The 27,816-nt window shown below is 36.1% G+C and overlaps 1 protein-coding gene and 1 long non-coding RNA gene across 2 annotated transcripts in view; one reads left to right on the forward strand and one right to left on the reverse strand.

Annotated features, from left to right (window-relative positions):
• Nucleotides 1-27,816, reverse strand: part of STK32B (serine/threonine kinase 32B) — a 367,871-nt gene that overhangs the window by 173,359 nt on the left and 166,696 nt on the right. The window lies entirely within an intron of this gene.
• Nucleotides 9,443-27,816, forward strand: part of LOC140511183 (uncharacterized) — a 28,365-nt gene continuing 9,991 nt past the window's right edge. Inside the window, exon 1 of the long non-coding RNA XR_011969460.1 lies at nucleotides 9,443-9,540. This is a non-coding gene — a long non-coding RNA (uncharacterized lncRNA). The remainder of the gene's footprint in view (nucleotides 9,541-27,816) is intronic.

Raw genomic sequence — 27,816 nt, forward strand, 5'->3', positions numbered from 1 at the left:
TCACTGCCTTATCAGTATGTTTCTTTTTTGCCAATGAAATTCAACACTGTGGATGAGACTTTTACTTTGCTCAATTAAAAGAGAGTTCCTACCTACAGGTAACCCCTCAACACAATCTATTTTAAGCTAAATGTTCAGGTAAGAACTATATGCCAGAACTAGGATATTAAAACATCGAATATCAGAGCTCCATTGGATCTTAGAATATGCAATGGAATGGTAGAGCTGGGAAGGCTTTTAGAACACAGGAAGTCAGGGATGAAGGGACTTAACACACAGAAGAAAATAGAAAGGATTTTAAAACAGAGAACGCTAAAGCTGGAAGGGACCTATGAGTTTGTCTAATCCAATCCCTTAAAACAACTGTTTCTGCACTCAACTTACATTTTATTGGGAGAAATAATATGTATGCATATACACATGTGTATATACACATATATGCATACACATATATAGATATGTGATATACAAATATATACACACATGTGTTCATATGCTTATATATGTATATGTGTGTACATGTATGCATGTAACATATGTAACATATATATGTATGCGTGTGTAGTTGTTATTTGTCCATCATTTTCAAAGAGGACCAATGATCCCATGGGTGATGGATTGACTTGTGAGTGAATTGGATTTAAGTAAGACAGAGTTGCACAAGGTCATCAACCTCACTCTTTCTTCCTGAGTCACCAAAGTCCAGTGGCAGGACAAAAATCAAGATGACTGATGATGGCCCAGTAGATGACCTTGGCGTCTTTGATGCCTGACCAAGCTCTAAGAAAGCTACAGCACCTGCTTTAGCTATCTTCATGGTCATTGGAATAAATGGCTCTCGTCCACCCGTTCTTCCAGAAATAGTCTTCACATGCTTGGAATAGGCACTTGCTTAACTCACCAACAGGTCTGAGGCCTGTCTGTTACTCCCTACCTGGTTTAGCCCATCTTCCCAGACAGTTTACCAGGGTGTGGCTGCTGTGCATATTTCTTGGGGCCACAGGGGAGAGTTAGATGAAAGTGGACACCAAAAGTGGATTAGCAGCCCTGAGAAGGACTCAGCAAGTATTCACACCAGAGGTACTTGTTTTCCTGAGCACCACATGAACTCCTGTATGTGGATATACACATATGTTAAATATAAACTAATTTGGAGGAGAAATAGTAGCTGGGAGAGGCAGAAATCAGAAGTGGTCTTGTAGACTATAGTGATTAAGGTTTCCAAAATGTATAAAGGTGGAATCAGTGCATTCCAGGTATGAGGGGTAGTTGAAATAAAGGCAGATAGATGAGAGAAGCAATATTGCATTTAAGGAACAACAAGAAGGTCAATGTTCCCAAATCACAGAATGCCCAAAGGGAATGGTATGCATTGATCCTGGCAAGGTGAGTCTAAGTCATATTATAAGGGGTTTAAATGACAAAGTTTGTATTTGATCTTAGGAATAACATGACACCATTGGACTTTGATCAGCAGAGGGCAGAATGGTCAGACCTGCCCTTTGGCAATATCACTTCGATGGCTATATGAAAAAATAGATTGCAGTGGGGAGAAACTTGAGGCAGAGAGACCAGTTAGGAAAATATTGCAGCAATCCAGACAGGAGGTGAGAGAGGGTATTGGCTGCATGAATGGAAAGAAGGGGATAGATGAGCGATATCATGGAAATAGAATCTAGAAGACATAACTACAAGTTATGTGTAGTGAGTAAGAAGTTAAGACTTACCATAACATTGCAAACATGGGTGATTGGAAGGATGGTGGCATCTTCTACAAAAATAAGGAAATTAGTTTTGGGGCAAAGATAATGCCTTTTGTTTTGGAAGTGCTGACTTTTAAAAATGACAGAAAGTACAAACCCCAGAAATGACTGTCCATTGCAGTGCTGCCCACACACCAAGCCTGTGGTAATTGAATATTATCATATGTTAATATGGTTCTTAAATAAAATACCCAAAGAAACCTTGACTCATTTGCACATCTCCAACCCTTCAACTGATACCAATACCATGAATGCCTTTGTAAAACCATAATTGGCATTGCCATATTCCTTGTTATTGAGGATGGCATATGCATCCCATTTAAACTCAAGTCAATTCTACAACTGTTGAGCATCTACAGTGTATAAAGCATTGTATGAGAAACTATGGAAGATGCAAAAGTGACAAATGGACACCATTTGGGGTTTCAAGGAATTTGCAGTCTAATGTGAGGATCCAAGAAGTACACAAATGATATTACATAAAGTATATTTTTCTTCTCTGATACCACATTATGTCATCAAAATGTTGTTTCCTTTTTCTTGAGTTCTTGTTCTTGAGTCCAAAGTTCTTGAGTGCCATGTTAATTCAGGGCAATATTAGTCTTAACAAGCCAGGAAAGCTTCTAATATTGAACCTAGCAATCAACCGACATGTAAGAACTTAGCTAGCTAAAGACAGAAAGAGTTATCATGAAAGAGTTGGCTACTATATGATGAATGATTTGTGGTCAGAATAACCCAAGATAATTGCCTACTAATATGAGAATGGGCTGCAATCTATAGTAACAGAGTGAGCTTCCTGGATGGTGAAGATCATCTAGTTTGATCCCTTTATTTTACAGATGAATCAATGGAGAAACAAAGAGGTTAAATGATTTGCTCAAATAGAATCTCTGATGAGGATAAAGAAGGGATACCACCAAACAAAAATCATCCTGTTGCTAATTATATCCACCTAAGCTTGGTATTTTCCATTAATCAGCAACGTGCACTGGTAACTACAGAGTGAACCATAGACAAAAATGAAATGTCATTTAGGTGTAAAAAGAAACTGTTGACCTTTGTAATACCTGACAGTCTGTGGTGCCACAAACTACTAAACAAATAATCTCTTTTTGTTTTCAAGGGTTGAACAAGTCTTGGGGAGCAAAATTAATTTTCAAAAGAGAAAAAAATGTGTCTTTCCACTAAGCATAATAAATTTGGCATAATAAATTGGATATGCCCTTGACATACTCCTTTCAACCTAATCATTCATATGATATTGTAATCTACACTTATGAATAATTCAGAAGAAGTCATTAACCTATTCAACCAATGGAATGTTCTCTACAGCCCATGATGATGCATGATCTGAGTGTGCTTATATTATGAGTGAGGATGGTGTATTAGAAAAAGAGTTAAAATTTGCTATTGACTCATACAGAACAATAGTTCACATTTATCTAGCACTTTCCAAATCACTTTTCTCTCAACTACTCTGTGGGCTAAAGAGTGCAAATATTATCATTTCCATTTTGTAGATGAGGAAATTGAGTACCAGGGAAATACAGTAACATTCATAAATGCACCTGGATAGGAAATGATGAATCTGGGTTTCAACCCACAATTGATGCAGTAAAGCAGAAGTGAGCATTCATATGCACATACATACACACACAAAATATTATTTGATCCATAGATCGATCCCCTAGATTTGGTCTTTGCATGATGAGAGTTTAATAATCAAGACACTAATGATTATTAACATGATGCAAAATAGATGTAGTATATGCAACAATTATCAAAGCAACTGTTAAGAGTGAGATTATGCCTGGTTTCATCCTAATGAATGAAGAACCATGTAAAAGCATTTAACAGTATTGTATAAGGTATAAAAACATAAGAACCTGCTAAAGTTACCCATTCAGGTCATTCTTAGCTGGAGACCACCCTACTACAACAGCAGAAATAATCTCATCACCACAACTCATACCTATAGACCTCTCTGAGCAGTGGTACCTTGGTAAATGTTTAACAACAAGCTCTCTGGAAAAGATTAAAATAACATACTTTTAAATTTAATTGGCATTATAACATTTTATCCATAACATTCCTAAGTCTAGAAATCCACAAACCAATAAAGTAAGCTCTGTTTTGGAGCATTTGCTCATTTCCTAGGTTTAAAAGTTCACACGGAAAATTGAACAACCAGCTCTTATGAATAGGTTCCAGTATACCATCACCAAGATTTTTAAGGTGACTTTCTCTTAACAACTCTGGGAGTATTTTTATTACCTAGAAACATCAAAATAATATGTCTCAGCTTAAGGGATCACTTCACCTAGATATATCTAAGAACACATTAGGAAGGAGCATTAGTAGAATACTAAAGAGAGTGGAATTTAACTTCCCATCATCTGCCTTGGTAATTCTTAGAAAGCTACTTATGTTTAGAATGCATGCTTATTTCTTTCTCCCAGAATCCTTTTCTTCCATCAAGGTTCATGCCACCTGCCTAAATGGACCCTTCTGCAATCCCTAATCGTTAAGGCTCTCTTCTCCTTGCTTTTCCTTCATACATTATATATGTATGTATATAGGTTAGAGAAGAAAAAAAGGAGATCTGTGCCCATCCTACAAGAACTGAGGAAGAGAGGTCAGTGTGTCTCAAAATTCTTTACTCCAGCCCACCCCCGAGTAGTTGCTGTGTACACTGAGAGCTTTCTGAAAGTCTCTAGCCAATATGGCATTTTTAGTTCTGCATGAAATAGAAAGGCAACCAGGGTGAACTTAAAACAAATTTGATCTGTGCTTCTCGATACTTTTCAACCACACCACCACTGTAGACTCTTTTTCCCCCCATAGACTCTTCTTGTCAATTGACCTGTCACCCCCAATCTCTACCTTCTGATGCAGGCACTGTAATATAATACTATCATATTTTCTGGAAAGGACATGCCAATCATTCCTCAAAATCTTACTTACCATCCTTGTGATTTGTCACAATATAAGACCCTTTTATAGCCACTATCCTCCTATTTGTTTTGTCTCACCTGTTAGAATATAACTTCATTGAAGGTAAAGCCTAGCTCACTTTTGTATTTGGACTCAAGCTTTTATCATAATTCTTGACACATAACATGCTTAATAAATACTTTATTATTCATGAGAAAAATATTCTAAATATCCTAAATCTAATATCTAAATCAGAAGAGGATAAAACAGAGGACGAGAAACCAACCTAATGAATGTTGGTGCAATGATTAAGAAGATCTGAACAAAAAAAGACTACAACAAAATATCTTAAAACATTTTATTAAAAAGAGTATACATCTAAAATCAACAGCTGGCACTATTTTAAAATGGAGAAATACTTGAAGTTTCCATGACAAATACAGGGGTAAAGCAAGGCTACTACTCCCTCTCTCCATCATTATTTGATATAATTTTAGAACAATAAGGTGAGAACTAAGTTCAAGTAATGTGTAAAAATCAACTGAAGAAGTGAAAATGATGCCAGGCAAAAGATCTCTCCTACCTGGCCATTAGATTTCATTATGTCCCCTGCATCCTATATAGAAGCATTGTTTTCTAGAATGGAGGGCTTTTCAAGAAAATACAATATGTGGCTTCACGGTACAGTTTCTGAGAAGGAACTATCTAGAGGAAGAGAATAGAGAATTCTCAGCCTTGGTTTCACTTATAGTCAAATCTTCATTCACCCTGCCTGCCATCTTTACGACCTTTGGGAGGAGAAGGACTTTTCACCTTGGAAGCATTCATAAATAGGTTTCTCGTTGGTACCTTCAATGAATCAGTTGACATTACAGCTGAACACAGATTGACCTTGTTTAAGGGAAAGTTTCTGAACCTCCCCGCAAATGGGAGAAAAGAAAACAGGAGCTGTTAGTGACACCTTTGGCATGTTTTCTCTAAACTTGAGCCCACTTTCCTTTGTACTCTGTATTCACTGATGAGACAGTAGGTCACAAACATTTAGGGATTTTTGGTATCAAATAGGCTTTCTAAACACCTTAGAAGTGCACATTTGTGAGGAGGAGATATCAGCAAGAGATGCTTCAGAGATAGAAATGGCAATATTTGGCAAATGATTGTTTATGTGGGCTGAATAAGAGTAAGATGCCAAGTGCAATTGGAAAGATGGCAGTGCCCTTGACAATAATCTGGAATTTCAAAAACAGAATTTATTAAGCACTTACTACGTGCCAGACATTTTAATTTAGTGTAGGGGTCGGATAAAAAGAAAGGCAAAAACAGACTTTGCCCTCAGAGATCTCATTCTAATGGGGAAGAAAAACATGAAAATAATTAGATAGATAGATAGATAGATAGATAGATAGATAGATAGATAGATAGATAGACGGATAGATGGATAGATGGATAGATAGATGGATAGATAGAGGTGTATATTGATATATACATATATGTGCATATATATGACATATGCAAAATAAATGGAAAATTAACTTAAAGTGGAGGTCACTAGCATGTGGGGCCATTGTGAAAAGCCTCCTGCAGAAGATGAGACTTGAGTTGAGTCCTGAAGGAAGCCAGGTGAGATAAGAAGCAGAGCCAAGGAGAAAAATGCTCCTAGAATAAGGAAAGTCGGTGCAAAGACATGGTGATTGGAGATAGAACGTAGTGTCTGAGGAACAGCAAGTAAGCTAGGGCAGATCTTCCAGTATGTGAAGGGCAGTAAAGTATAAGGAGACAGGAAAGGGAGGAAGAATTTTAAATGCCCAACAGAGAACTTTATATTGCATCCCGTAAAGAGTAGGGAGATACTAGAGCTTATTGGGTGAGAAGGTAATATGGCCAGACTTCCAAGGATAAAGGCATGCCAAAGGTAAGTTCCCTAATTTCAGCTCAGATGCCCTGTTTAAAATTCCCCTGCCATAAAGGTGATTTATTAGATCTGGTTACCTGATTATTGCAACTGCATGGCATTGAGCAAGTCACTTGCCCTACCCCTCAACTGGGTGCCTCAGCTTCTCTCTTTGTAAAATAAGATGATCATATGCTATCTAAGGTTGGTTCTCCTTCTGAATATTTTTGTTCCAGAATCAAAGGACTGATAATAAATAATAAAATTATGAACTCTTTAGAAATGATTTCTCATCTCACCTGGATTCTTCCCTCATCTCTTTCTATTAGATGCTATAACAGAAGAAACTTAGCTTGATACTCCTTGAAATCTTTCCTGGGTAGGATTTCACTTCTGCTCCCCTGCATAATGGCCTCATGTAGGACCACAAAGAAGAACCATTTCTTTGCCACAAACAAAGCAGTAGGTCTGTGATTTCTGTTCAAAGAATAAAATGTCCTCAGCATTGGAACGCAATGGTTGTAGCATGGTTTCACAAAACTGTTTTCTCTCCATCTAGGAAAAAATCAATACACAAAATCCAACACCCAAAACTCTGTACCAGTGGAGATTAAATTAAAAATTAAATTAAATTAAAAAATAAACAAATCCAAGTTGAAACTCCTTGATGGGCAATAAATAGTAGTCATATACTGTTCATTCATCTTTTCCCCTTCCTTGCATCATTGAATATTCTTTATGATACAGTAGAAAATATACTAGAAATGAAGTGAACAGAACCCTGGATCCCATCTCATCCTCCTATCCCAATTTCCTAGCTATAACACTTTGGCCAAGTCACTTTAACTCTCCCTATTCCCGTTGTTCATCTGGTTCCAGAAGTCTGATGTTGCCAGGCCACTTGGGAGGAGAAGCAGAGGCTAGCTTCTCTGAGGATTCCTCCAGAAAGCCCTCCCTGATTTGCTCTTCTAATTGAACTACGGATCCCCTTGATTCCTGCAATTTCTGCACTGCTGTAGGACTGAGGTAAACTATTTATCAGAGAGAGAAACCCAGGCTCAGAGGGAATAAAAGGTTTACCTCTGGTTACATAGTGCAGAGGTTCCTTCTTATACAAAGTGAAATTTTCTTTCCATCCCAGCAAGCTACCTTTCCTCTCCATGGGCTTTTCCAAATGGATTATACTTTCCTCAAGGATTATACTTGGGTGTTTGTGTTCTAAGCCTCCAACCCAGGGACTTTCTATAGAGTGTGGTATAAATAAGACAAGAATGAACTGAATGGGGAGAGATGTTTTCCACTTGTCCCTATGCAGTGAGGCAGGCTTAAACACCTCTTTGTTATTCTCTACAGTTTTGCCTCTGGAAGATTCTGTCCTTTCCTCAAAAGGAGCAAAATGTTGGAGGAAAGAATTACCCTGATATTACTGACAGCTAGGACCTGCCAAGAATCAGCAATATGCAAAGATATTATGATGTACTCAGCCAGGAAGAGCAGGTAGCCTGAATCCTTTTCAAAATCAGCTAAATACTGGAACTATTGGCACCTGGTCTCTATGGAACTTGCAGTTTTCAAAACATGTGAGCTATGACCTGGAGTGAGGGGAAGCTGCTTGGATGCCAGCGAGAAATATCTCAAGAAGCCGCTGATCAAACATCTGCCTGCTGTACTGCCTTCCACTGCCACCACTAGACTCTCCCAGATGGGCTTCCATTTTCTACCCTGGAGCTCTTCTGTCCTTACTAATGAAAGTTCACTTTGTCTAGACTGCCCCAACCACCTGACCATACCTTACAGACTCTCTCCTTCCTTCTATCTCTTGCTCTGGGAATTATAATCAATTAACAAATTCCATTGCTTCTGAAAATAGCATATCAATTAATTGTCCTGTGGCTCCACTTGCCATTTTAAATCTAAATAACCATCCCAGGCTACCACTCCCCTTTATGTATACCTTTCTCTAATTGCATGTAAGTAATTTGAGGTTGGGGACTATCTTGTTTGTACTTGTATCCCCATCCTTTAGCACAATGCCTGGCATCCAATGAGCTTTTTTTTTTTTTTTTTGAGGAAATTGGAGTTAAGTGACTTGCCCAGGGTCACAACTGGTAAGTGTCTGATGCAGATTTCTTACAAGTTCTTAATATGTACTTTTTCATTCATGCATTAACTGTTCCCTTGTAACTCTGACATTCAAGGCCCTATAGTTCAGGTGTTGAGCCAAAGAACATGAGATGTTGATATGGAATACAGACCCAGAGACTCATCTCAGACTTAGAAAAGATGATACAAAAAGTATTTATTCTTTCAAACTGTTCAAGGAAAGCAGATTTTCCACTGACTGAAAAAATTACATAAAGCAAGGAATGAACTAAACAATTTTTGTTGTTAAGTGGACAGGCTACAAATTCAAGTATGGAAACCCCAGATGCTCATTTTAACTAAGAAACTAAAATGCTTCTTTCATCTGGGATTGGAAAAAGAAATGAAAGTCAGCCTTCCTGGGTTAGAATTGCTCACTCTCATAAGAATGCTAATTTTCTTGGCTCATATACTGAAATACAGTCTCTAATACAGATTCATCATTTTGAACCTGCATAATGAAAATGAAGTTTTGTTCTTCCCATGATACTATCAATTGCTTTAGCTATACTTTTTCTCAGCAAAAGCTATAACACTTATTTTAATTTTCTATAATATGTGAAATCATTTTAATGGAAAACTAATTGTAACCTTTGTGTTCCATGGTGTTTACAGGTATAAGAAAAAACAGATAAATTATTCTGTCTAGGACAGGCAGAAGGGTAAAGTAGAAAGTCCATAGTTCTGGAGGTCAAAAGACTTGGATTCTGATCCTGATCTAATGAAGGCAGTGTGGTACCATGAAAAGAATGCTGGATTTTGAGTCAGAGGACCTGGGTTCTGCCATTACTACCTGTAGGACCTTAAGTAAGTCACCTAACCTCTTTGAGACTGTTTCTTCCACTGTAAAAATAAGGCTATAGAAATATGAACCCAACTATAAGCTCAATGTGAACAGGGAACCTCAATAACTGCTGGATATTGTGTATGCATGTATGTATATATACTTATATATACATATACACACATATGTATATTTATATTTGTTATTGTAGGACATTAAACAAATAAGTTAAACTCTCTAGGGTTCAGTTTTTCTGTTTAAAATGGGGACAAAGTAGTTTCACTCTGTACCTCAGAGTGTTGAGGGGAGTTGTGAGGATCAGATAAGATCATGTGCAATAGGGCTTTGAAGAGTTGGAAACATGGAAATGTAAAGTAGTATTTAATTTATAAGAACATGATTTAATCACAGAATCAAATAATTAAAAGGATCTCAAGATCCCATGATCTAGCTGTCTCCTGTTTCAGAAGAAATTCTATTTAAATCGTACTAGAAAAGCCATCTGAAGTTATTTTTACATCGCACTTTAAAAAGAAAATGAATATAGCTACAAAAACGTGTGTGTGTGTGTGTGTGTGTGTGTGTGTGTGTGTATTCAGAGGTTAAAGTTTAAGTGCTAGGCAAATGTTTTGGGAAAGGACTTATTACCCAATAAAGACATTTCTAGCAAAGTGATACTTTCACTTCCTATGAATTCTCTTCTGAGCCTGTTTTCTCATTTGTAAAATGAAAATTACAACACTTGAATGACTAGAGAGCTGTTAATCACAGATTATTTAAGAAACGTTATATTCACAAAATTCTATGTCGTTGTTAGTTATTATTATATTGAAGCACATACTTGGATAACTACACCTATTAACACAGTGTTAATAAAACCTCATATTGAAGATGGGAAGGCATTCTACTCAACTAGGGTATGGATTACCATATTGAAGAATGAAGTCATTAAATGTTTTCTTCACTGATCCACTTTCATGGCACAGAACCAAAAATACTGGGCTTGGAGTTATGAAATATGAATTCTCATTCTTGTTTCACTACCAATTCGTCAAATTCAATAATCTCTCTCGGTGTAAGTTCCCTATCTTTGAAAGGGAAAAATGGTGCTGGATATGCTGGGATGTAGAATTGCTACAAGGACTGAATAGGAAATTGAATATGAAATATTTTTAATATTATAAAGCAAGCTGAATATTCAGGGTAGCTACATCCAGTAGAATACAAGCTTTTTGATGGAAGGAACTATTTTCCTTTTCCAAGTTGTGTCCCAGGACCTAGACCAGTCACTTGCACATAGTAGGCACAACATAAATGCTTATTGAATTGGAATGGTTCAATTATATTATTTATATGAAAGTACTTCAATTTTCAAAATTCATTGCATGAATTGATTAACAACTTGTGTATAAGTTCAGTTTGACCTGAACCTGTTTTTAATCTATGTAGAGAATTCTTAATAAGGGCGCTAACCCTACTACTTCAAGTCAGCAATTTTCTGCAACTTCAAATCTTAGAGACTTGTTTAAAGTTCTGAAAGGTTAAATCAATCAATCAATCATTAAAGATTTACTCAGCTCTTACTATATGCCACGTGCACTAAGTGCTGGGGATTCATGTATGAAAAAAGAAAGAGTCTCTGCCTCAAAGAGCTTATAATCTAATGAAGTAAAACAACACACACACACACACACACACACACACACACAAACTGAAAAGGAGAGGGGGAAGAAGAGAGAGTAGGGACCATAGTGGAGAAGTTCCATAGTAATGCAGCCAGGGAAATAAGAGGTGTTTGAGCTGAGCTTTCTTCCTATATGACTTGTTCAAGATCATACAGTGTCAGAAATGGTATTTGAACCCCAGATCTTCCTTACTCCAAAGCTAGTTCTCCATCTAGAATGACACAATGTTTTTTTATTTGTATACAACAAGTGACATTAACAAGGAAACTAAAACGTCATGGAGGTCTAGTAGGTGTTCCCTGATGTAGTGAAGAAAGTAGCAGATTTGCATTCTGAGAAACTGGGTTCATATTATGGCTCAACTAATTAGTTTTTCTGTGACCTTGAAGGGGTCATTTCATCTCCACAGGCTTCACTTCCCTTATCTAAAAAAAGGGAGGGGGGATAGAATTATTTGGCCAGGAAAGTCCCTTTTAGCTTTGAATCTGAGATCAGATATCCGTATGCTCCCCAACCCTCCCAAAAAGAGGTGGGCCAATCATATACAATGAAGGAAAGACAACAAATGAAGGACCTGGTACCCTGACCAACTCTTCATCCTTTTCTTCCCAAAACAGTCCTATGGTACTTCTGATAGATTTTCTAGGAAGTATTTACGGGGGAAAACCTAGGTAAAAGTTGAACAAAATGAGAAGGAACAGAAAGGACATAATCCATAAGGGAGGAGTTACTATGAAGCCTGGGAAATTGTTGAAAATTATATTGTCATCAGTATTAATACTATTGCTATTTTCTTCCTAGCCTATAAAACAATTCTCTCCTATGATGTCACTATCCAATTGGAATAGCTAGCAAGTTACTCTCCCTCTCTGGTGGTCAATTTCTTCATCTATTAAATAAGGGAGTTAAACTACATGCTTTCTTCCAGTTTTGTTATTTTATGTTTTCATGTCACATCTGGCTCTGACATTCTGGTCTAAGGTCTCTTCCAGATCTAATTTTTTGTTCCAAGGGATCTCCTATCCTTTCTAACCCTGTTATTCTGTGCTGTAAGGTCCCTCTTCCAGATCTGACACTAAAATCTCTTCTAATTTTGATATCTAATATCTAATGATCCTCCCAGCTCTAGAATTTCGTTTTAAGGTCTTTCATTCAGTTCTAGCATTCCATAAGTTCATAAGAAAATTTTGATTGTTATATTCAGATTTCTTCACCAAAGACATCAGACAGTATAGCCTATCAGATCCTTGGGGGTAATGTGAAGTCCTAACAATCTAGCACAGAAAGTTTGAAGCATCTCTTTAGGCAGAGATACCTCCAGATACCAGGGCACTGCTGAGCAGTACTCCAGGTGTAGTAATTGAATTGCTGGAAGTAAATCAACTGGGCAAAGCACCAATTAACTGGATGGGAGTGAACAACATGTTTATCAGACAGCACAATTCGAGTGGGGGAGAGAGCAATGAACTGAGCAAACACTGCTGGGTGAGGAAATGAAAGCTAGCCAAAGCTACAGGAATGAGGTTACCCCATGCCAGCAATGAAAAGGGGACAGAAATGTCATTTCTCCAAACATTGTTGCAGAAAGATTCACAATTAAATCTCCTTGTAGAGCACAAAGCAGAAGGAAGAGTCTTTCTTTGCCAAATTCCATGTTATTCTAGAGTTCAAGGATTCAATTAATGGGTAAAGCAACAAGTATTTTTCCAGTTCAAGTCCACAAATATTTTTAAGCACCTATTTTCAGGCTCCACCTATATCAGGTAAAGAGCTCTTTCATTCCCTGAGGGACATCATGGGGATAAAAGAGATGACTCATACTTTTAAAGGGGATTGGTGTAATTCAGACGTTGTCCAAGAAACTACTAATAGCGGAGGGCATCCAAACTGAAATCTCTACGAGGAATGGAGTTCCCCACACTGAAAAAATAAAAAATCTTTCATTGATATTTATTGAAAAATATAACAAAATAATATACAAAATACTGAAATACAAATAACAGCAGTAAGTAAGATTGTATTTGTTCTGAATGTTTTCATTTTAGGGTACCTCTATATTATAGAACCCAAAGTTAAGGAGATCTGTATATGTAGACAAAATAGATGGCTGCCTATTAGGTTTCAGTGATTTGATTTCCTAATAGCATGATGCCACAAGATCCACTGAAACTCTATGTCCTAGTCGTTAGGAATGAACAGCCTTCAATACTACACATTATTATCACTGCCTTCATGGGGAATGCACTGAGTCCGACTACTTGTTCCTTTACCAGTGCTTGGGCTTTAACTTCATGCAGACATGATCAATCTCAATCTAATTTGGCTACCATTGGCCTCTTGCTCTCTCCCTTGGTTTTCTCAACAAGGACTGCTTTCTAAAGGATGCTCCCTGAATCTGGAACAGTCTCCAATATCATCCTCCCTAAGACAATGTTTCTGTCAGTTTAATTTTCCCCATGCAATTTACTCCTTTGATCTTTGACACTCTCTCCCTTGTTTATACTTGGACTTTGGATGTTTCAAACTTCACTGCCTGCCATTATCAAAGCCTCTGGGCCTGACTGAGGTTGAGTTTTGGCCCTGGCCGTAGCAAACCACCAGAGGTAGGCTAAACGGTGAAAATGCTCAGAATCTCAAGTAGGTCAGAGAAAAAAGAGAAGACTGCTACCCACTCTCAAGTTAGAATACAATAAAATAAATTCCCTTGGGTTGAGAAGAAAAATATCTGAAGTGAGAAATTAAAAACTGAAATCTATAGGTTCCAAATTTCTTTTCTAACACAGTGGTGTAATGAATCAATTAATAAATTAGAAAAAAGAAAGCATTTGCTTTTCTCCCAGCATAGTGATAATCTTGTTAATCATGGCTCCCTTTTAGTTAAAGGAAAAAATGCAAATTCCTTAGCATTCCAACTAAAGCCTTCCATCATCCAGCTCTATCCTATTTTTCCAGTTTTAAACAATACTACTCCTCCTTCATGGACTCTATGCTCCAGATGCAACTCTATTTTATAATCTCTTGACTCCATGAATTCATGCAGCCAGTCACCCCACATCTGGAATTCACTATGTTCTCATCAGCCCTGTGGAAATCCTTCACACCTTCAAGACACAGCTTGGGGACCACCACTTCCTTCAAGTTTCCTGAATCTTTGCTTGCTGAAGGAGACCTTTCCTTATCCTGCTCTTCTTGGATCACTTTATCTTAATCTCTCTTTTAGCATCATCATATTTTCCCATGTATCTTACTACTTATGATTGTGATATATCTACTCTGTTATAAATTCCTTGAGTGCAGAACATATATCATTTTATTCAGCTATGCATCCCTGAAGCTGAGCAGAAGTTCTTGTATGTAATAGAGTTTAATCATTGTTAAACTGATTTAAAAAAAAAAAACAATAACCAAAGTGCTTTAAAACTAATTTCTGGACCTTAATTTATCTTAAGCAATTTTTGTTCTTATACTTTTATTATTCATTATAATTATAATGATTTCTTTTATTTCCCAAAGAAATTCTTTCCAATCCCCCTTTATTCCCATTTCACCATGAATTAGTGTCTTCATCTACATAAACAATATTTCCCTTGCATATCATTATCAACACATGTGCAGCTCACTCCAGCTGTATGCTGTAAATATAGCTGCCTCTTCACTCTGAAAAGTTGGGTTCCATTCTGAGTTTGTTATTTTGCAAGCACTGAATTTCTAAGTAACATTTTTATCAATAGCAAGATGGTGTGAGTTTATGTTTACTATATTCATATGTTAAAAATAGTATAGATGTAGAAAAAGTTTTTTTAACAAAATACAATACTCATTCCTATTAAAAACACAAAAAGCATAGGAATAAATAGAGATTTCTTTAAAATGATAAGTTTCTTTCAGTCATGTCCAACTCTCCATGACTCCATCTAGGATTTTCTTGGAAAAGATATTGAACTGGTTTGCCATTTCTTTCTCCAGTTCACTTTACAGATTGGGAAATGGAGGCAACCAGGATTAAATGACTTGCTCAGGGTCACACAGCTAGTAAATGTCTGAGACCAGATTTGGACTCACAAAGAGAAGTCTTCCTAACACCTGGCCCAGCACTCTCTCCACTGCACCATCTAGCTGCCAAAAATGATAAGTAGTACCTATCTAAAACCATTAGCAAGCAATATCTGTAGTGCTTCTAATTATCTGTAATTGCTTTGTAATATTTATCTTCTAGTTTATTCCAAGAAGGCTTTCCAATAAGATTGGGGTGAAGTAAGGATGCCCATTATCACCACTCTTATTCAATACTTTTCTAGAGAAGCTAGCTATAGCAATAAGACAAGAAAAGGAAATTGAAGGAATTCAGATAGGCAATGAGTAAACAAAATTATCACTCTGGAGATGTGATGATATACTTAGACAATCCTAAAGAATCATCTTAAAAGCTAGTTGGATTAATTAACAACTTTAGCAAAGTTTCCAGACATAAAAAAACCCATATAAATCATCAGCATATCTATATGTCACTATTAAAGTTCAACAGGAAAAGGTAGAAAGAGAAATTCCATTTAAAATAACTGCAGACAGTACAAAATAATTGGGAGTCTACTTGCTAAGACAAACCCAAAAACTAAATGAACACAATCAAAAACTACTTTTCACAAAAATAAAGTCTGATCTAAACAACTGAACAAACATTAATTGCTCATGGGCCAAACCAATATGACAATTCTATCTAAATTAATTTACTTACTCAGTGCCAAACCAATTGAATTATCAAAAAATTATTTTATAGAGCTAGAGAAAATAATAAAGGACCATCAAGAATATTAAGAGAATCAAGTTTTTAAAAATATGAAGGAAGGTAGCTTAGCAGTACTAGATCTTAATTGTACTAGAGTCATAATCATCACAACATTCTGGTACTGGCTAAAAAATAGAGTGATGGATCAATGAAATAGATGAGGTACACAAAAATTAGTGGGAAAACTGGAAAGCTGTTTGGGAGAAACTAAGTATAGACCAACATCTTACACTCACCTACTGAGCAAAGGTCAGAATGAGTACAAGATTTAGATATAAGGGATAACATTAAAAGCAAGTTCTGGAAGTATGGAATATTTTATCTGTCATATATATGAATAAAGGATGAATTTATGACCAAAAAAGAGATATAGAACATTACAAGATATAATGTAAGTAATTTTGGCTGCATTAAGTTAAAAAGTTTTTGCACAAACAAAACCAATGCTGCCAAGATTAGAAGGAAAACAGGAAATGGGAAATTTTTCAAGGAAGTTTATATGATAACAACTTCACTTCTCAATTACATAGGGAACTAAATCAAATTTATAACAATACAAGTCATTCTCCAATTGATAAATGGTCAAATGATACAAACAGGAAATTTTCAGATAAAGAAATTAAAGCTATCTATAGTTGTATAAAAATACTCTAAATCAATACCAATTGGAGAAACACAAACTAATAACACACCTATCAGACTGACTAATAGGACAGAAAAGGAAAATTGGTGGAGTTGTGAACTGATTCAACTATTCTGGAGAGCAATTTGGAATTATGCCCAAAGGGCTATAAAACTGTGCATACCTTTTCATCCAGCAAAATCAGTACTAGGTCTCTATCCCAAAGAGATCAAAAAATAAGGAAAAGGACTTATATGTACAAAAATATTTATAACAGCTCTTTTTGTGGTGGCAAAAAATTGGAAACTGAGGAGATGTCTATCAATTGGGGAATGGCTGAACAAGTTGTGGTATATAATTTTGATAGAATATTATTGTCCTATAAGAAACATCAAGCAGAATATTCTCAGAAAACTCTGTAAAGACTTACATGAACTGATGCAAAGTTAAATGAGCAGAACCAGGACAACACTGTACCCAGTGACAGCAATATTGTAAGATGATCAACTGTGAATGACTTAGCTATTCTCAACAATACAATGATCCAGGACAATTCTGAAGGACTTAGGATGAAAATTTCTATCCATATCTAGAAAAAGAACTGATAGTCTAAATACACATTGAAGCATATTTTTTTTTTTACTTTATTATGTTGAGGGTGGGGTCGAGGTTTTTTTTGAAACATGGCTACTATAAAAATGTTTTGCATGACTGCATATATTATACATATATATGTATATATATGTGTGTGTGTGTACATATATATACATATATATACATATATATATATATATATATATATATATATATATATATATATATATATCTGTTTCAAATTGCTTGCCTTCTCAAATGGGGGGAATGGGAGGGAAGGAAGAAGAGAATTTGAAACTCAAATGAAAAAAAAAATTGGGGGGGGGGACAGTTAGATGGTGCAGTGAATAGAGTACCAGCCTTGGAGTTAGAAGGACATGAATTCAAATCCGGCCTCAGACACCTGACACTTACTAGTTGTATGAGTGGGCAATTCACTTAACCCCAATTGCATTGCCTTCTCCCCTGCCAAAAAAAAAGTTGTAAGCAGCACACCTATAGTTTCCTCACTACTTTAAAAAAAACTTGAAAGTTTTTGTTTACATGTAACTGATAAGAATTAAAATTAATTATAACAAAACATACTATGACATAGTATGATGGCCTTGACATCAGGAAAACTTGGATTCAAATCCTGCTTCTGATATTTATTAGCTATGTGATCTTAGAGAATTAATTTAACTCCTTTGTGCCTCAGGCAATTATCTAGAATTCTATTTACTAAATAATAGAGGGCACACACCCTTCCATTTTTATGGGTTAAGGGAATTCCTCACATTGACAAAATCAAAAATCTTTCATAAATCTTTATTGGGGAGGATAACAAAAATCACATGCAAAGTACTGAAATGTAAATAAGCATATATTTTGATGTGAGTTGTTCTCAACTTTGGAGGAGGATTTCTGGAAAAATGAAACTGCAAATCTGTTCTATTGTTATTGCCTGAAACTATTTCCTATATAGTTTATAATTCAAAGTCCAAAATGTATTGTCTGTTTTTAACCCAAAGAAACATGGAAAGATTATTCTCAAGAGAGAATACCATCCAAAATGACAGTTGAGTCAATAGATCATCTGCACAGTACTTAAAATATGTTGCCAACTTTCTCAAATGAGGCTCTAATGCTCAAATGGAGGTGTGACTTGGTAATTGACTTTTGCTTATCTTAAACACTCTTGACAGAGAAAGAACTAAGATAGAATTACTGAGTACTATTTGACATGCATTTGAATAAAAACATCAATTGAAAATAGAGAAACATGCCCTTTCTGTAATTATGCAATGTGGATATATAGATGGCTGGTGATATTTGGGCAGGAGTCTGTACATCTGTAACCATAGACTTGCACAAGAGGGTACCTTGAACCGAATTAGATAATACTAGAAACAGACTTTCTTGGTGTGACATTGTGCTACCCCCTAACTTGTGCTTTTGACTTAGGAAACCTGAGGAGCCCAGGACTCAGAATCCTTCCATGACCAGTAAAGCTAGGTATGAATCAGAGTTAACAGCTGGCATAGGAGGCATCAAGCAGGACAGGGGTCACATGACAGGTAGCTCATATCACAGTCAATTGAAATCAAGACAGTAAGACTTAAAAAAGGCAAAAATTGTTCTCTAGTTTAGTCCACTGGGGTCAGAAGGAGAATCTGCAAAGATGACAGGTACCTTGGATAGTTCCTTGGGTAAATGGTTGTACCTTGGCTCCTACTTAGCTTAAATTTCCAAGACACCAGGACTGTTTCTTTGGCTCCACCCTTTCTTTGGTTGATAAAAGAAATTTGTTTTTGTTCTGTCTGGTTACTCCTAATGGTCATGTAGAGTTACTCTTATGCCTCTAAAATTTTTAGTCTCAACTTATCATGAAAAGACCAACTATTCTGAACAAGGTTTAGGGGACAGGGGGATTAGTGCTGTGCAAATTTATCCATGTCCTCAAAAGTTTGTTCATGTTGTTCATCCTCCAGAGCCAACTGAGTCTCTCCCAGGTCATATCCAGAATCATGGCTGGAGCCTGTATCCTTGACAGTTGATTTTAAAATAATTCAAGGTGTTGGCACCTTGCATTATTCCACTTATTAAAATCCTTTTTGGGCCCTTAATATACCTTGTTTAGTCTTGACATAAGTCCAGCTAAGGGAATCTCCTCATTAATATTTGCTACAATGGCTAAACCCCATAACTGAAGCCACATAGTAACTTGGGGCTTGAAAGAGCTTCCAGACACGCTTAATCTGACCGAGTATCTCATTCATCTTCATAACTCACTAATGAAGCAAAAGAAGGACAGGAATCACCGAGTGCATTGTAACGCCCACCTAACCTTCCAAGGACAGCACCAGCCTCACAAAGGCTTCTTCCTTGTGTTCTTTCCCCTGTCCTGCCACCACTTTTTCATATAATTGGGGCTGACCTCCTAGTAACAACACAGAGAAAACATTTCAGTGCTATAGGTCAAGACTTCATTTTTATTACCCTTAAATTATATCCATCAATCATAATCTTGACTCTAAATCTGAAAGAGCATAAAAATATGCTTCCCTCAAGTCAATTTGGCCTGCTAATTTAAATTATTTACTGCTTAATGGGGCTAGCTCAATGGTGCTGTACACAGTATAATACAATAAGGAGCAAGGAAACTGGCAGCTAGCAATTCCCTAACTATATTAAGGCAGCATCTCCTGAATTTCACTGCTGCCTCTCCCAGTCATATTCATACAAATGGGTTAAAATAACCTAGGAAGTGACATATTTACACACACACACATATGCACACACATTATAGATGATTTTTAAAAACCTAGTACTATGATTTCATCACAATTACATGGTACAGAAATTCCCTCCCCTAGGACAGGAAGCAATTCCTCTATGATTTATAATCTTGGAGAATTTTCTGGAACATTGAGAGACTGAATAACTCTCTCATGGTGACATAGCTACTCTGTGTCAGATGCAGGTCTTGGCCACAGATATTCCTAAGTCTATGGCTGGTCCTTTACTATGGTGATGCATTCCCCTCTGTTAATTTATAAGTACACATAATTATAAACAATTAACATATATATATTCTGTATACACACACATATATGTGTGTGTGTATATATACATATATATATATATATATATATATATATATATATATATATATATATATATATATATATACGCAATTCTTTTACACTTCATGCTCTGGTGATGAACTTTTCTAAAATGAGCTGGAAAGGCATTTGTATTATGGATTTAAGACCATTGCCAGGTCTTTAACCAAGGCTTCTTACCAAATCAGCAGAAATGTGACAGAGTTTGTGCTCCTCCCCCAAACTCCCATACACACGTCAGTACTGGGAATCTAATGCCATGAGTTAAGATGTGCATATATACCAATAAGTAAAGAAATCCCTGAAGCAATAAAGGAATCCTTCTTAATAATATTTCTTTTTTTATGGTTCTGTAAGATCTGAAAAGTACATTTCTCATAATGGTGCAGTGAGGGAGGTGGTGAGTTATCATCCCCATAAAACAAATGAGGAAACCAAGGCATGGGGGTTTGCCCATTATCATATCGTCATTAAATTTCAGTGCTGAGATTAGAATCCATGTCTCCTGACTCTGCATGCCATTCTGTTTCCACTATAAAATACTGCCTCTAATTAATCTCCTTTTCTTCACCATGGAATACAGTTGTGCCCAAATTGTATATCTGGCTTTTATTCCTAGGGGAGGTACTCCTCAGCTTTCTTTTATCTCTTAGATCTCTCCTCTCTTGATGGCCACAGATTCAGTGAGAATTATTTCTATAGAATCACAGAATGACAGATTGTTAGAACTAGAAGTAGCCTTGGGACACACAATACTGGATCTATAAGGAGTTTTAAAACATAGAATATAGTGAAAGTGTCTATGCAACATGCTATAAAGATGTGGAAAACACACAACCACCTAGAGAGAAATCAGTCAATGAGTATTTTGTAGATAGCTTTTTCAAAGGACAACAAATAGCAAGTAGAAAAAATACTATTGCAAAGAGTAAAAAAAGCTACTGTCTTGGGAATATTTGAAGAGAAAAGTTCAATTCTATGAGAAATCAAAAGAAATTTACTCCTGAGTGCAACATGTTCTATTTGTGGGCTGATTTACTTAGTCAGAACTTACTGATTAGATGAAATCACAATGGCATTTCCTGTGCAAAATCAGGACGAATGATACCAAGTGATTAAGCTCTCCATCTATATAGTCCATTAGCCCCATAAGAAAGCCAGAGTGCCCACCATCATCCCTGCAGACTTCCTCTGGCTGGTCATTCAGGAAACATTTTTTGAGTGTTGAGTTTTGAGTGTTTTTTGAATGTTTTGACTATATTCAAAGTGGCAATCAAAGTTCTATAGGGAACAACAAAATAATTAAGATGTAAGCCCTACTTTCATAAGCTCATTGGGTTAACACTGGTTACAATATATATTCATTTATAACACATTAAGAAGGAGAAACATAGAACAACTCTAATCAATATTATCCTATTAAGATAGTGGAAAGTACAAAAGGGGCAAGTGAGTTTGAGGAAACCTTGGTATGCTACATTGTTTAGATGAGATACCTTTAGAGCATATTATAGATGAAACTGGAAGTGATAAAGAACAGATCTACCTGCATTTCAACATTAATGTATTATCATCATGGATAATGTGGAAGAATCAGAACATAAGGACTCTATGACCTCATTACTCAATGTACTATATGAAGAAGTAGAAATGATACTTAAGGAAACAAAATCAGAAAAGCTACTTTAAAGAGACCAAATACATACAGAGGACATCTATGAAAGCAATGTAAAGTGTAGAGATTCTCAGATATGTATTCTCAAGATGTCACAAAAAAGGAAACCCTGAAATAAAAGGAGGAAAAATAACTTCAAAGATAGTGTTACTAATCAAAAAGAGGTGGCCACGAAGATATGAATAAGTATTAATAGGTGCCCTTACCTCAAGTCTCTCCACACTGCAATCATTCCTCCCCTAAATAATCAAAGTGGTTTTCTGAAGCATAGATCACTCTCTTCCCCCAATAAATTCTAGTGGCTCCCGAGTACTTCTAGAAGTAAATATAAATTCCTCTGTCATTTAATACTCATTATTTCTATTTTGTCTGCACATTATCTCCACCAGGTAGAATGTAAGTTCTTCAAACTGACATTCACTTTTATCTCTGAATTTTAGATACCTACCTGAACGCTTGGAACATAGTAGGCACTTGTACATAGTTATTGATCAATTGATTGGTTGATATTGAATCTTTATTGTAATGCTCTATTTGCCTGTCAAGCACGTCTTTGATGAAAATAGAAGAACATAGGTAAGTTTTCACAAACGATTTTCCATGACATCCATCTCTAAAGTCATACAATTCACCGAAAAGAATACAGAATGCAAGATTCCAATTGTTGTTTATTGATCACAGAAGAAAAGTTTTGCTTTGTTCAAATATCCTCTGTTAATCAACAACCATTAAGACAGCTTATTTGCCAGTGCTATGGAGCAAGTCCTATGTAAAGTCTAAATGGAAGAGTGATTCCTGATAGAAGCTGATGTTCCTGTTCATTGTTGGCATTAATTGCATTGTGCCTTGGAACCCCAGAGGGTCCCTTTAATGAGATCCATGGTATCCAAAAGAGATTAGTCAATGAGTTCACCCAAGAAAACTCATGTGAATCAAGAATTCATTTTTCCCAGGTTGTAACTTGTAGGTGGCTGGAGATTCCATTGAGACAGTCCAGTAGTGAATTTACATTGGACAGGCATTGAAGGTGGAAAGAGGTGAAGGCCTGAATGATTAGAAATAACAAAGGGAGCTAGATCACATGTGGGAAACTACGCAGTATTTTTCAGGATAACAAGCTGTTCTCCATTGCCAAAAACCATGTTGCAAACCCTAGTATTCTCCCACCACTGATCCTTATGTCTATGAATCATAGAAGTTCAAAATCTCAAATCAGTCCAAATTTAAGATGACTTTAAGGATAATGTATGAAGACTTTCCTAGGTGGAATGGGTGGGTAAGAACAACCTGTTTCAATGGTCATGAAGACAGCTGAAACAGGTGCTGTGGAGCACTTAAAGTTTGGTCAGACATTGAAGACACCAAGGTCATACATTGAATCTTGAGCCATCACCAGTCATCTTGATTCAATTCTCCCACTGGACTATGATGACTGTAGAGGAGAGTGAGACTGATGACTTTGTCCAACCTCACTTAAATTCAATTTATGCACAAATAAAAATACATCACAAAAAAAAGGATTTAGTATATTACTTACACGCTATATGACAGATTTTGGAAAGATGTGAACAAAAATCACACACACAAAAAAAGGCATGAACAAATTCTACTTTTTTTTGAAGAGGAGGACCTACATAATTGGGATAAGATTCTTCAAATCATTTGAAATAATGACCATCTTTATAATAAATTACCTGTTTTCAATGTAAATATTAATAAATAATATCTTCCTGTAGTTCTTGTTTTCTCTCATTTGCAACAGGCCATTAAACTTTTCTTCACAAAATTCCAGAAATGTAAGAATCTCAGAGATTGTTTGGCTCTACTCCTACCTGAAACTTTGATCTCTTCTAGGACAACATTGACAAATGATCATAGAGTTTTCATTTGATGATCTCCATTAAAAGAAAAACCAAGACCTCACAAATCAGCCTTTTCTACCTTGAGACAGTTCTAACTGTTAAGAAATTCTCCCTTAAAGTGAATCCAAATCTGCCTTCTCTGTAACTTCCATCCATTTCCTCTAGTTCTGTCCTCTGGGACAAAAAAGAATAAGCCTGTTCCCTTTCCACATGACAGCCCTTCAAATTCTTGAAAACAGCTCTCCTGCTCCCACTAAGTAGCAATCTTTCTACTGTTACATCTCATTTATCAGCGAGACAGAGTTTAGATAAATCACAAGTTTAGCTAAAAAAAAAAAAAAGCTTTTTGGGTGAGTCAAAGTCCTAGCCTTAATTTGGGGTGTGGGGGGAAGAGAATCAGACTAGGCAGAGAGGCTGCAAAAATGTAGAATTCCCCTAAGGGTATGTACCACTAATCAGCAAAAGTCATACTCTTAAAATTGTATTCCTGGAAACTACATCAGAAAGCAGATTTTTTTTCACAATAGAATAATGTCATAGCTGAAGGTTATGCTCCCAACCAAGATTCCAGCATCAAACAAATCACATCTATAACCAAAAATACATCATGAAAGAAAAGATATTACATTGATAAAATCCTATAGTGATTTAAAACAGTAAAACTGTGCTGCAACACCTATGAAAGAAACATAAATATACTATGTTATATTACAGTTAGTGGCTCCAATGTATTATAAAGTGGTGAGGAAGGAGAAGTTTTTGTAGGTGGCTTAACTGGCTATCTTTCACTCCTCCCCCCCAAAAGAAACAAAGCAACTTCCTCCTCACCTTCATCGAGAAGGACAAAGAAGCCAGAGAATGGATAAGTGATATCCTAGGGACGTCCCTGAGATGCAGCTACTTTTGGTGGCTGCAGGGATCAGTGAGATTACATTGAAAGATGCTGTCATTCACTCTTTCCTAAAGAACTTGGTTGGCCATAGTATTTAGGAGATTCAGTGAGAGGGAAGAGAGCTAGTGCATCATGTTAGCCTCTGTATTATGGCAAGAAGAGAAAGTGTAGGGGAAGAGAAGGAACAGAGGTTGCAAGAAGTTGTTGTATTCCTCTTGAGAATAGCATGAGACTGAGATATGGGGCATGTATTACTGAATGTATGTGCGAGATTTGGACCATATTGTCTACTGCTGGGAAGCTTCTGCCCTGATAGAGTGAATTGATGAACAGAGCTCACTAATGCTGAAGTCCTGAATAGACTATCTGAGTCATTCCCTTACCCAAAGACCATGCCAGAGTCACAAAATGCTAATTATTGAGTTTTTAGATGCAAAAATTGCTAGTGGAATAGAAACTGTGAATGGGTTTCAATGTGATGTTATTAAATACAGATGATTTGGGGTGGCACTATCCTACTGTTGCAAAGGCAAAAACAAAATGGTCTCTGTTCTCAAAAATTTTGCATCCTAGCTCTGGCTGTGGAGACAGGAGGACCTGATTTCAAATCCAGCCTCAGACACTAGCTGTCACTTAATCCTGTTTGCTTAATTTTCTCATCTGTAACATGAGGTGGAGAATAAAATGGTAAACCATTCAAGTATTTTTGCCAAGAAGACCCCAAATGCAGTCATAGAAGAGTTGGACATGACTGAAATTACTAAAATGCAATGGTAATAGAAAGAAAAGGAATACTAGGGAGAAGAGAAGAGATAGAAGGATGAGAAGTAAACCCCTAAAAAGCAAGGGAGTGGATAGATACTGGTCATGGAAGCTTGATGAAGATGATGATAGATAACATTTATATGGCATCGACTAGGTGCCAGGCACAGCACTAACTCCTTTACAAATATCTCAGATATCACAATAACCTTGAAAAGGAGGTGCTGTTATTATTCACATTTTAGAGTTGAAGAAACTGAGGCATACAGAGGTTAAATAATTTGTTCCCAAGTCAGAAAGTTACTGAGTAAGTATCTGAGGCAGGATTTAAACTTCAAGTCTTCCTGACTTCAATCCTAGTGCTCTATCTACCAGGCCACCTAACTGTCTTATTATTAGTAGAAGGACCAAGGCAGGGATAGAAAGAGAAATAGAAAAAAATATATGAAATTGTGTTTTTTTTAAGCAAAAAAAAGCTTCCTGTATCAGACAATTTCTTTCTCTCCCCTGGAGTCTTAGAAAGTTAAATGAATCTCATTCACAAAGGCATTTTGTAGACACACTCATCATTTATGCATTTAAAAAAATTCTTATATCTCAAGATTCCAATGTGATGCAAATATGACATTTGTATCCAAATTGAACACACAGAAAATGTCAGTTTGCCCTTAGCTCAACTTTGAAAATTTCAATTATAACATGTTTTAAGGGACAAAGGCATTAAGGGAGGGACATATGACAAATGTAGGGAAGACTGCTTTGTGGCCTTTGCCTGGGATATTTAAGTGTGACAGTTTTCCTAAAATCATATAATTTTAAAAACATTTTTATTTAACTTGTTACTTGTTAAATTGCAATGGCTGCTAGTATGGCATAACAGAGAAAAAACACGAGATTTATAGTCAAAAATCTGACATTTCACCTCCATTTTTATAATTACTTACTGTTAAGCAAGTTACTTACTCTTAAACCTAAATTTCCTCAACTACAAAAGAAGTGGGATTGGACTAGAGGATTTTGAAGGTTTATTTTCTCTTTAAAATATTATCCTTTTATGAACCTTGTGACAAGTTGTGATATAGGGAACATACAGAAATTTTGATTTTCAAACACCACTTTTCCCCTTGTTCTATGATATTGTATTCCATTTGGTAACCAATTGTCTATAGAAGGATAGAACTTTGCTCCTCAAAGGAGTATTAAACATCATTTTAGGGAGTCTAAACTTTTCAGGTTGTAGATTGAGAAATCCAAAGTCCTGAAAGGTAAGGTGACTACTCCTATAACTTCTCTTTATCATTCAATCATTTTTCTGGAAGTTGTACAGGGGGTGGGGAGATTTTTTCAAAGATTACCTTGGGAAAACTAGATTTCTGTATTTAAGAAAGGAGAGACGTGAGTGGATTCTGTTTCTATATGTCCACAGTTTAACTCAGGAATGATGTCTATAGTATGAAGGAAAAGTACCCAGTTCTAGGAAAATAGTTAATATAGCAGAAAATAATGGAGGGTAACATCAACTTAATTATGATTAACTAAATATAAAAGTACTGAATACAGTTTTAAAAAGGAAAATAATCTCAGAAAGAATTTCTTTAAAATGACTCAATAATATATTATCTACTGGAAATACACCAAAAATATATTGAGACTCAAAATGAAAGACAAGAATAAAATTTATGATACCTCATCTGATCATTAGATCAGACAAAGTAATTGTAATTTTAGACAAAGTACAAGTGAAAATAGAAAGCCTTCACAGAGAGAGTAAAAACACAACATGCTTAAAATCACCACAGTTTTGAAAGTATTGGCATTAAAAATATAACCTCAAATAGCGTAGGAATAAAACAAAAGTTAAGTAGAATGCAAAATGAAATGATCTAAACAATAAGAACTGGAATATTCTAAAAGAAATAAAAATGAAATTTATAGTTATGAGGCAAAAAAAAGTTGGAAAAATTTCATATTGATAAGTAAAGAAACAGAAGAATGAAAATATTAAAGAATAATCTTTATAAAAATTGATCATACTTGCATAGGTTCCCAAAGTGGGTGATACTGGCTCCTGGGGGGGCAGGGGAGGGAATGTTGGAATGATCCGAGGAGGCAATAGTAGTTTGAAATGAAGCAAATTTCAAAACAAAACAAAATGTTGAAGGGTTAAAGAAAGTACATTTCCAGGTGGACACATTTTATTTTTTGAAAACTCGGCAGTAAGTCAAATAAGTTTCAGAACCTCTGCTCGACTCTAGGGCATAATTAGCACACGAAGAAATGCATTAAGGTTGAAATACTGATTTTCCTTTACAGACCA

This window comes from Notamacropus eugenii, chromosome 6 (assembly GCF_028372415.1).
Source record: "Notamacropus eugenii isolate mMacEug1 chromosome 6, mMacEug1.pri_v2, whole genome shotgun sequence".
Taxonomy (NCBI): domain Eukaryota; kingdom Metazoa; phylum Chordata; class Mammalia; order Diprotodontia; family Macropodidae; genus Notamacropus; species Notamacropus eugenii.